At 46.2% G+C, this 10,337-nt stretch overlaps 1 pseudogene; it reads right to left on the reverse strand.

Annotated features, from left to right (window-relative positions):
• Positions 1-5,547: 5,547 nt before the first annotated feature.
• On the reverse strand, positions 5,548-7,305 carry LOC101006862 (annotated as a pseudogene).
• Between the last annotated feature and the right edge of the window lie 3,032 nt (positions 7,306-10,337).

A 10,337-nucleotide genomic window follows, 5' to 3' on the forward strand; every position in this document is an offset into this window, starting at 1 on the left:
TTTTCTTTTTGTATCATGTACATTGATCTCTCTCTAGCCTCAGCCGGCTCTCAGATCTCTGCCTAACTTGATCTCTTCCACATCCACGTCCACGTCCACATCCTCTTACAATACTAGTTTCCCTTTCTACGAGGGCTGCCGCTAACAGATCGGCCTTTTTCTTTTTTTTTTTTCTTTTCTTTTTTTTTGAGACGGAGTCTTGCTCAGTTGTCCAGGCTGGAGTGCAGTAGTGTGATTTCGGCTCACTGCAAACTCTATCTCCCAGGTTCACGTCATTCTCCTGCCTCAGCCTCCCGAGTACTGGGACTACAGGTGCCTGCCACCAAGCCCGGCTAATTTTTTTGTATTTTTAGTAGAGATGGGGTTTCACAGTGTTGGCCAGGATGGTCTCGATCTCCTGACCTCGTGATCTGCCCGTCTCGGCCTCCCATAGTGCTGGGATTACAGGCGTGAGCCACCACGGCCAGCCTGCCTTTTTCTTAAGCCTCTGATCTGCTTCCTTCTTTGCCTCTTGGTCACGGTTAACATACATCTTAGTGGCTACCTCTATAAGCTGGGTGGCATTCATGCCTGCATAAACCCTTCTAGCTTTTGCAGCTTCCATTTGATGTCACCCTTGGGCTTGTCCTACAAATGCCATGTTCACCATGCGCTGATTTTCAGCTGCTTCAGTGTCAAACGGAATATAAAGCTGGAATGCCTTACACAGTCTTTCATAAAACTGGCTAGGGCTTTCATCTGCTCCCTGGAGCACCTCTGAGATTTTCCCTATATTGATTGCCTTTTTTTCTGCCATTTCTCAACCTTTGCAGGATTGCCTCTCGGTACCTCTGCAGTTGCTGAAACTGGGTGACATCATTTGGGTCCTAGTGCGGGTCTGCTTCTGGGAACCGGCCTTGAGCGTACGCTGAGCATTCACTGTGCCTGCTAGTACATTGGCTTCTAGCCAGTGAGTTATCCTCCGGCACTCCTCAGTATTAAACAGTGTCAGGAGGAGCTGTTTGCAGTCTGGCCAAGTTGGATTGTGTGTTAGAAAGATGGACTGCACCAGATCTATAAGGGCCTTAGGTTTCTCCTTGTAGGAGGGGGTATGGTGCTTCCAGTTTAGGAGATGAGTAGTTGAAAATGAATGAAGGTTCATTCTCTTCTCTGGATTTGACCTTGTTCATTATGATAGAGGGGGGTCCTCTTGTCTCCCTGAGAGGTATTTGCATAGCCTGAGTGCGGCCTGACTGGAGAAGGCTTGCCTGATTTTCCTGATCTTCCACTTTAACTTCCTGGAGCTCTGATTCTTCCCTATTGGGTGAGGTTGGGGGCGTGTACCCATCTGGACCTAACCCCTCAGGGGCTGCTCGTCTCAGTAGAGGTGGGTAGATTGGAGTATAGGGAGGAAGCGTTTTTTGCCTTCTCTGGAGCTTGCAAAACTGGTTTTTCCTGCTCTCCTTGAGACTTTTCCTTTGTCTCCCTGTTTGCCGGCAAAGCTGATTTTACTTTCACTTTGGGCATGGCTCCAGCTAGGAGTGTTCTGCAATAAGCTGCTAGGCAGGGCTGCATTCAGCCATGAGTGGATATTAGGTGAATTGGTCCAGGTGCCCTGGCTGTCCTCCAACCCCGGTTACAACCCTAAATACACGGCCAATTGCTTCCCTACCTATAGCCTTTTCAGCCGGCCAGCTGACATCAAAAGAAGGCTATTCTATTTCACAGAGGGTCCTCAACCCTTGGGGGGTTAACTTGATCCTATAGTCCCCTGCATAACCCTTTCTGAAGTTCTTTAACCCCATTCTAAAGGGGTAGGTTTTGACGATTTTCCTCCCATTTCCTCCTTCCCAGGCATAGCACACTCACTCTTCCTTTGTTTCAGACCAGTTAGACCTGGTGGGTCCCACACTTCGCTTGGAGCATACAGTCTCTACTAAGAGACCTGCAGGCCCCACATGTCACTCCCCGCGTTGGTTCCTCCTGGAACAAACTTTCACACACTTTCACACACTTCCCCTCTCCCAGTTCTCCTTTCTCAACTGTGTTTGCAAGCCACTCTCGCGTCCTGGGTTGGCTAGGGTGTAAGTTTCCCCGACCTTTACAAGCCATTCTTGCATCCTGTGTCGGACTACTAGTTGCACCCTGGGAGGTGATCAGCTTCCCTTTCGTCCTTATGGGACGGATCCTGCTTTGGGCCCCAATACCTTACCGTGGTCCTGAAGCGCGCTGTCCCTGGAATCGTCCTGTACCCTTTAGGTTCCCTTGCACTGTCAGGGAAAGGACGCCGCTGGGTCGCAGAAGAGCTGATCTCCCCTCCGGGTTGAAGTTCTCCTGATGGCACGCCTGGGGTCACAGGTATCCTGCCAGCCCAGGGCTCCAGCCCCACAGGCAAAGGAGACAACAAACCTGTCGTCTCCTCTCCTGGATGGCTCACCAAAATGTTGCAGGAATCAGAGGACCAGAGAGACCAAATGGGTGTTACAGGAGGATTTTTATTAATGTGTGCACCGGCTCAGTGGACTCACATCCAAAAAATTGAGACCAGAACAAAGACAGGGCTTGATTTTTGTAAGCAAGCTTACAGAAGCAGAATAAAGACAGTTAATCAAACAGTGACACGTCTTGTAATCTCTAGCACAGCTGCGTTACAGCTGTGACCTTGCAGCTGCATTGAAGCAGAAACAGGAACTTATAAAACTTGCAAAATATTTGTGGGGAGCGGGTAAAGGATTAAAAGAGGAATTTTGTTTTTCTTATCCTTATATTGGGGGGTGCTGGGAGAGTCTCCAGAGCATATTCCTTTTGGGTTCTGACTTCTTAGATAGTGTTATCAGGACCTTGCCTGGGCCTGGGCTCTGTCTGTTACTGTTTTTGGGATGAGACAACCTAATATAGGGAAACTTGTTTTTCTCTTTTAGTTTTTGTTTCTTCTTTCTTTAATTTCTGCCTCACTATGGGAGATCGAGAAGGGAGGATCACTTGAGGCCAGGAGTTCAAGACTAGCCTGGGCAACATAGTGAGATCCCAACTCTACAAATACTAGAAAAAAATTAGCAAGGAGTGGTAGCATGTATCTGTAGTCCCAGCTACGCAGGAGGCTGAGGTGGGAGGATCACTTGAGCTTGGGAGGTCAAGATTGCAATGAGCCGATTTGTGCCACTGCACTCCAGCCTGGGTGACACAGCAAGATCCTGTCTCAAAAAAAAAAAAAGGCCGGGGGGCGGTGAAAATGGTAAAAGGAAACATTGAGGTGTTTTTTATTTTTGTAGTCACTTTCTTTTTTTTAATTTTAAAATTTTATTTACCATGTATGTGTGTGCATGTGTTTTTGACAGAGCTTCACACTCTTGTTGCCCAGGCTGGAGTGCAATGGTACAATCTTGGCTCACTGCAACCCCTGCCTTCTGGTTCCAGCAATTCTCCTGCCTCAGCTTCCCAAGTAGCTGGGATTACAGGTGCCCGCCACCACGCCTGGCTAATTTTTGTATTTTTACTAGAGAGAGGATTTCACCATGTTGGCCAGGCTGGTCTCGAAGTCCTAACCTCAGGTGATCCACCCACCTTGGCCTCCCAAGGTGCTGGGATTACAAGTATGAGCCACTGCACTCAGTCGATTTTTTGTGCTTTTTTGAGATAGAGTCTCACTTGCCCAGGCTGGAGTGCACTGGCACAATCACAGCTATCACATTAAAAAAACAACAAAAAAACGCCAGATGCAGTAGCTCATGCCTATAATCCGAGCAGTTTGGGAGGCCACAGTGGGTGAATTGCTTGAGTTCAGGAGTTTGAGACCCACCTGGGCAACATGGAAAGACCCCATCTCTGCCAAAATGACAAAAAAAAAAAAAAAAAAGGCAGGTGTGATGGTGGGGACCTGTAGTCCCAGTTATTTGGGGGCTGCAGTGGGAGGATCACTTGAGCCAGGGAGGTTGAGGCTGCAGTGAGCCAAGATTGTGCCACTGCACTCAAGCCTGGGCAACAGAGTGAGACCCCATCTCAAAAAAAAAAAAAAAAAGGCATTAACTTTGTTAGTCATTTAGAAACTCATCCTAGCTTTCCAGAGCATGTGGTCCCCAACTAGCTGTTATCATCACCACATACTGGCAGTGTGTTTAAGTTTTAGACCACTCAGGTGTGTTCTTGTAGTGTTTTGTAGCGCTAGCCTTGCAAAATAATATGTATAAGCAGACTTAAAGCTTCAGAGGATAAGTTGGATACAGTGACCGCTTGCTCCCTTCCTCCCTTCATTTTTCTTGAATACAGACATGTAAGAGACTCCTCACTAGATAATGCTAGTAACATGGGAGATTATTTTAGGTGCATATACATCTTTTTTAATTTTAATAGGCATTTATTTTAGGAGCATTAGAATAAACATAATTTACAAATTATATTAGCATATAAACTTGGATGCTCTAAGAGGGACCCAATATTACAGTGTCTTAAGCAGAATAGTAATGTATTTCTCTCTCACATAAAAGTCCAGGTAGGTGGTCAAGGGCTGGAAAAGGCCAAAGCCTTCCTCATCTGGTCGCTCTGCTGTCCTTGACACAAGTCTCCCATTTCATGTCCAGGGTGGCTGCTCCCACTCTAAGCATCATGTTTTCATTCTAGCCAGCAAGGAAAAGGGAAAAGAGGAAGGGAAAGGTACCACCTGCTCTGTAAAAGCAGATTCAAAAATAGCAGCCCTGGCTGGGCGCAGTGGCTCAAGCCTATAATCTCAGCACTTTGGGAGGCCGAAGTGGGTGGATCACTTGAGGTCAGGAGTTTGAGACCAGCCTGGCCTACATGGTGAAACCTCATCTCTACTAAAAATATAAAAAATTAGCTGGGAGTATTGGCGCACGCCTGTAATACCAGCACTTTGGGTGGCCAAGATGAGTGAATCACTTGAGTCCTGGAGTTCCAGACCAGCCTGGGCAACACGGTGAAATTCTGTCTCTACTAAAAACACAAAAATTAGCCGGGCATGGCGGTGTGTGCCTATAATCCCAGCTATTCAGGAGGCTGAGGCACGAGAACCACTTGAGGTGGAGGTTGCAGTGAGCCCACATTGCGTGATTGCACTCCAGCGCGGGAGACAGAGTGAGACTCTGTTTCAAAAACAAAACAAAACAAAAACATCTCCTGCTACTCCTCTTTCAAGTTTCTGTATTAAATTTAACTGGAAAGCATCCAGAGATTCCAAGATGAGGTGTTTTACAATTTTTAAAAATTATTTACTATTTTTTTTTCTTTTTTTTTTTTTTTTTTTTTTTTTTTTTTTTGAGACGGAGTCTCGCGCTGTGTCACCCAGGCTGGAGTGCAGTGGCGCGATCTCGGCTCACTGCAAGCTCCGCCTCCCAGGTTCAGGCCATTCTCCTTCCTCAGCCTCCGAGTAGCTGGGACTACAGGCGCCCGCCACCACGCCCGGCTAGTTTTTTGTATTTTTAGTAGAGACGGGGTTTCACCATGTTAGCCAGGATGGTCTCGATCTCCTGACCTCGTGATCCGCCCGCCTCGGCCTCCCAAAGTGCTGGGATTACAGGCTTGAGCCACCGCGCCCGGCCTTTTTTTTCTTTTTAAGCTATGCTACTAACTGAAATTTACTATTATTTAGCTATATTGGAATTGTTCTCAATACTGTGCAACCAAAACAAATAAGTAGACTCTTGAGGCTGAAGACAGCAACTGTTATCCATAAATCCCAATTTTGCATGTGTATCAAAATAGCTTCATTTTTCTTATTCACTATTTTTATTTACAGAGTAAATGTTACAAACCTGAAACTGTAACATACACTGTGCTAATAAAATGCCATTTTAATTATTTTACATTGATGTTCCATGAGATTTTTATTATATTTATTATTTTTAAAAATTGAACTTCACCCTTTTGAAACAAAAAATTAAAAATTTTTGTTCATTCTGTTTGAACACAATAGACTAGGAACTCTTCCCTAGACGGTATTAGAAGGCACTTCCCTAGACAGTGTTACAGGCACGTGCCACCAGTGTTAGAAGAATTGGCGAGAAATGTCACCAGCAACTTTTAGCACTTTCCAGTGGTCCACACTCAGCCAAATAGTCTTCAAAAAGGAGGCTCAAATCAGGCCCCGTCCTGACCCGCAGGCACAGACCCCCGGGGGACCACCTCTGAGACACCACGTTTCTTGCCAATCCGGGTCAACTTCCTGACAGTCTATCACGTAAGGGAGCAAAGGGATTTAACAGTCACTCTTCCGCAGTTTAATTGTTTTGTCATTTTCTAGCGCGGCAGAGGTGATGTTTTCTGTTGGGTGACAAGTTGTTGAGATCACACCACCTGTGTGGCCTTGTAATTTCTGTACAATCTCTTTCATCTGAAGGTTCCAAATGTAAAGAAGGTTATCCTCCGAGCCAGACACAATCTGCTTCCTACCAGTAACAGAGAAATTGGCAAATATGCAGTATTTCTCGTTCTTGTGGCCAGTGTACATCTTCAGGCAATTCCCGTTGCTATAGTCCCAGAGCTTCAGAGTGTTGTCCAGCGTGGCAGCCAGGATGTATCTGCTGTTCTGGGAGAACGTCACAAAAGACACCGGGGGTTGTCATCATCAGTGAGCGTCTCAGGCACTGGCCCGAGGTAGTGTCCCAGATGGACAGAGACCATCATAGCTACTTGAAACTATCAAGAATCCATCACAATTAAAATGAATGGCCAAGACTGGATCTGAGTGAGCTGGTGAAATCTTGAGGCACTTCCCTGTTTTCACATTCCATATTCTCACACTTTCATCAAAGGATCCTGAGACAGTAAGGTTGGACTGGGGATTGAAGTTACAGCAAAAGACATAATTACTGTGTCCCTTCAGGGTTTTCAGATACTTTCCTGAGCTCACCTCCTGTATTTTGTATCTTCAAGGTTTTGTCATCTAAGGCTGAAACAAAAAGGTTAGAATCTGAGGACCAGGCTATATTGGATATTCCCAGCTTGTGACCAGACGGTTTTCTCAAATTTCCGGTCACATGCACCCCAAATTTTAATGAGTTTATCAGCAGATGAACTTGCCAGCCACTCTCCATTGGGGCTGAATTTCAGGAAGGACACTGCGTTGGTGTGGCCAGCAAGGGTAAGCTTTAGAGCATAGTTTGGCTTCACGGGTGTAGGCTTGCTCTGAGTGGCGGATGACGAAGGGGTCGGCTGTGCTCTGGTGGCCTCTTCTTGGTCGCCATGGCTCTGACGCTGGCCGCACAGGGGACGTGGACAGAGGGTCCTGGTGACAGAGGCAGTCTGCAGGGCCGCCGTGGCAGGCCGGGTGCTCAGGGCATCGGCGGACCTCGCCTGGACACCAGCGAGGACTATTCATTTATATTTTTTTGAGACAGTCTCACTGTGTGGCCCAGGCTGGAGTGTAGTGGTGCATTTTCGGCTCACCGCAGCCTCTGCCTGCCCGGTTCAAGCGATTCTTGTGCCTCAGCCTCCTGAGTAGCTGGGACTACAGGCGCGTGCCATCACCCCAGGCTAATTTTTTTTTTTTTTTTTTTTTTGAGACTGAGTCTCGCTCTGTCGCCCAGGCTGGAGTGCAGCGGCGCGATTCCGGCTCACTGCAAGCTCCGCCTCCCGGGTTCACGCCATTCTCCTGCCTCAGCCTCCCGAGTAGCTGAGACTACAGGCGCCCGCCACCTTGCCCGGCTAGTTTTTTGTATTTTTTTTTTTTTTTAATTAGAGACGGGGTTTCACCGTGTTAGCCAGGATGGTCTCGATCTCCTGACCTCGTGATCCACCCGTCTCGGCCTGCCAAAGTGTTGGGATTACAGGCTTGAGCCACCGCGCCCGGCCCGGCTAATTTTTTATATTTTTAGTAGAGACGGGGTTTTGCCATATTGGCCAGGCTGGTCTCGAATTCCTGACATCAGGTGATCCACCCGCAACGGCCTCCCAAAGTGTTGAGTTTACAGGTGTGAGCCACCGTGCCCGGCTGAGAATTTTATTTCACCAAATGATTCTCTAGCTAACAAATGTTTAACTGCCATTGGCCTACACTGTGCAAAAGGCCTATTAGATAATATCTAGAAATCTCAAAAAAATTAGCCTGAAAAGTAATCCATTTTTTTCCTGTAAAATAAGTTAAGGCAGCTTGAGCTATTTCTATTTTAAATTTGTTAGGTTAGGCCTGGTGGTGGCTCATGCCTGTAATCCCAACACTTTGGGAGGCCAAGGCGGGCAGATCGTTTGAGGCCTGGAGTTCGAGACCACCCTGGCCAACACGGTGAAACCCTATCTCTACTAAAAATACAAAAATTAGCTGGGCGTGATGGTAGGTGCCTGTAATCCCAGCTACTTGGGAAGCTGATGAAGGAGGATCACTTGAACCCAGGAGGCAGAGGTAGCAGTGAGCTGAGATCACGCCACTGCACTCTAGCCTGACAGAGCGAGACTGTCTGAAAACAAAAGAAATAGGGTTAAATTTACATCTCAAAATGTACTCGGATCTATAAAGACATGCATTATTATTATTATTATTTTTTTTTTTTTGAGAAGGAGTTTCACTCGCCCAGGCTGGAGTGCAATGGTGTGATCTCAGCTCACTGCAACCTCCACCTCCCAGGTTCAAGGAATCTCCTGTCTCAGCCTCCTGAGTAGCTGGGATTATAGGCATGCGCCACCACACCCGGCTAATTTTTTATTTTTAGTAGACAGGGTTGCACCATGTTGGTCTCGAACTCCTGACCTCAGGTGATCCACCTGCCTCGGCCTCCCAAAATGTTGGGATTACAGGCATAAGCCACCGTGCCTGGCCCATGCATTACTTAAAAAAAATTTTTTTGAGACACAGTCTCTGTCACCCAGGCTGGAGTGCAGTGATGTGATCTCAGCTCACTGCAACCCCTCCCTGTCAGGTTCCAGTGATTCTCCTGCCTCAGCCTCCCAAGTAGCTGGGATTACAGGCATGCACCACACTCAGCTAATTTTTTTGTATTTTTGGTAGAGATGGGGTTCTCACCGTGTTGCCCAGGCTAGTCTCAAACTCCTGAGCTCAACTGATTCGCCTGCCTCAGCCTCCCAAAATGCTAGGATTACAGGCATGAGCCACCACACCTGGCGAGGACATGCATTACTTTTGTAATCCTGGCTCGTTGTAAGAATTCAAAACAGAATTGGCTATCCACTTTACGTATTTTACAACATGGCCACCTAAGTGTCCTTTTTGATATGCAGAAAAAGTAGAAAGGCAGGATTCAGTCAAAAGATGAATCTCTGAGTTACTAGTATTTTGGAAGAAAATTCCTTTCTCAGGTCTTTATCATCATATAACACAACCAATGTGAGAAATGAAAGGAATAGTGCATGTGGATTAAAAAGCTACTATACAAATAAGGGTTAATATTTCCAGGTTCTATTTCCTTGCCTTAGGCAGCGTTATGGCCTTGGTTTTTTCAGAGGGACTAAATGTGATCAGCATAAAACGATTTTGCAGGTTCTGAAGTAGTCACACCAATGTAAAAAATTAACATTTACACTTTTTTTTTTTTTTTGAGACAATCTCACTCTGTCGCCCAGGCTGGAGTGCAGTAGCACGATCTCACCTCACTGCAATCTCCACTTCACAGGCTCAAGTAAATCTCGTGCCTCAGCCTCCCGAGTGGCTGGGATTACAGCCACCTGCCAACCCGCCTAGCTAATTTTTTTATTTTTAGTAGCAATGGAGTTTCACCAGGTTGGCCAGGCTGGTCTCAAACTCCCGACCTCAGGTGATCCGCCCACCTCGGCCTCTCGGAGTGCTAGAATTACAGGCATGAGCCACCACGTCTGGCCAGCATTCACTCTTAAGCCTTTCTAAATTATTCCAATATTATAAGGATAAATGTTAATCATAACTGTTAATCATGACTGTTCCATCACAGTAACAAATGAAGTTTTTATTTTTCATAAATGAAATGTAATGATGATGTTAACAGTGGACTAGAAAATCTGGAAGTTTTTGTTTTTTTTTGAGACAGAGTCTGGAGAGCAATTACAGTGTCCAGGCTGGAGAACAGTGGCACCATCTCAGCTCATTGCAACCTCTGCTTCCCAGGTTCATGTGATCCTCTCACCTCAGCCTGAGTAGCTGGGACTACGGATGCATGCCACCACATCTGGTTAATTTTTAAATTTTTCTGTAGAGATAGGGTCTCACCATGTTGCTCAGGCTGGTCTCAAACTCCTGGGCTCAAGTGATTTGCCTGCCTTGGCCTCCCAAAATGTTGGGATTATAGGTGTGAGTCACCATGCCTCATCTCTAGAAGTTTTTAATGCATTTTAAAATTATTTAACAGAAAATTCTTACAAAGATATTTTATTATTTTTTTTTTATTTTATTTATTTATTTTTTTTTTTGAGACGGAGTCTTG

This window comes from Papio anubis, chromosome 3 (genome assembly GCF_008728515.1).
Source record: "Papio anubis isolate 15944 chromosome 3, Panubis1.0, whole genome shotgun sequence".
Classification (NCBI taxonomy): domain Eukaryota; kingdom Metazoa; phylum Chordata; class Mammalia; order Primates; family Cercopithecidae; genus Papio; species Papio anubis.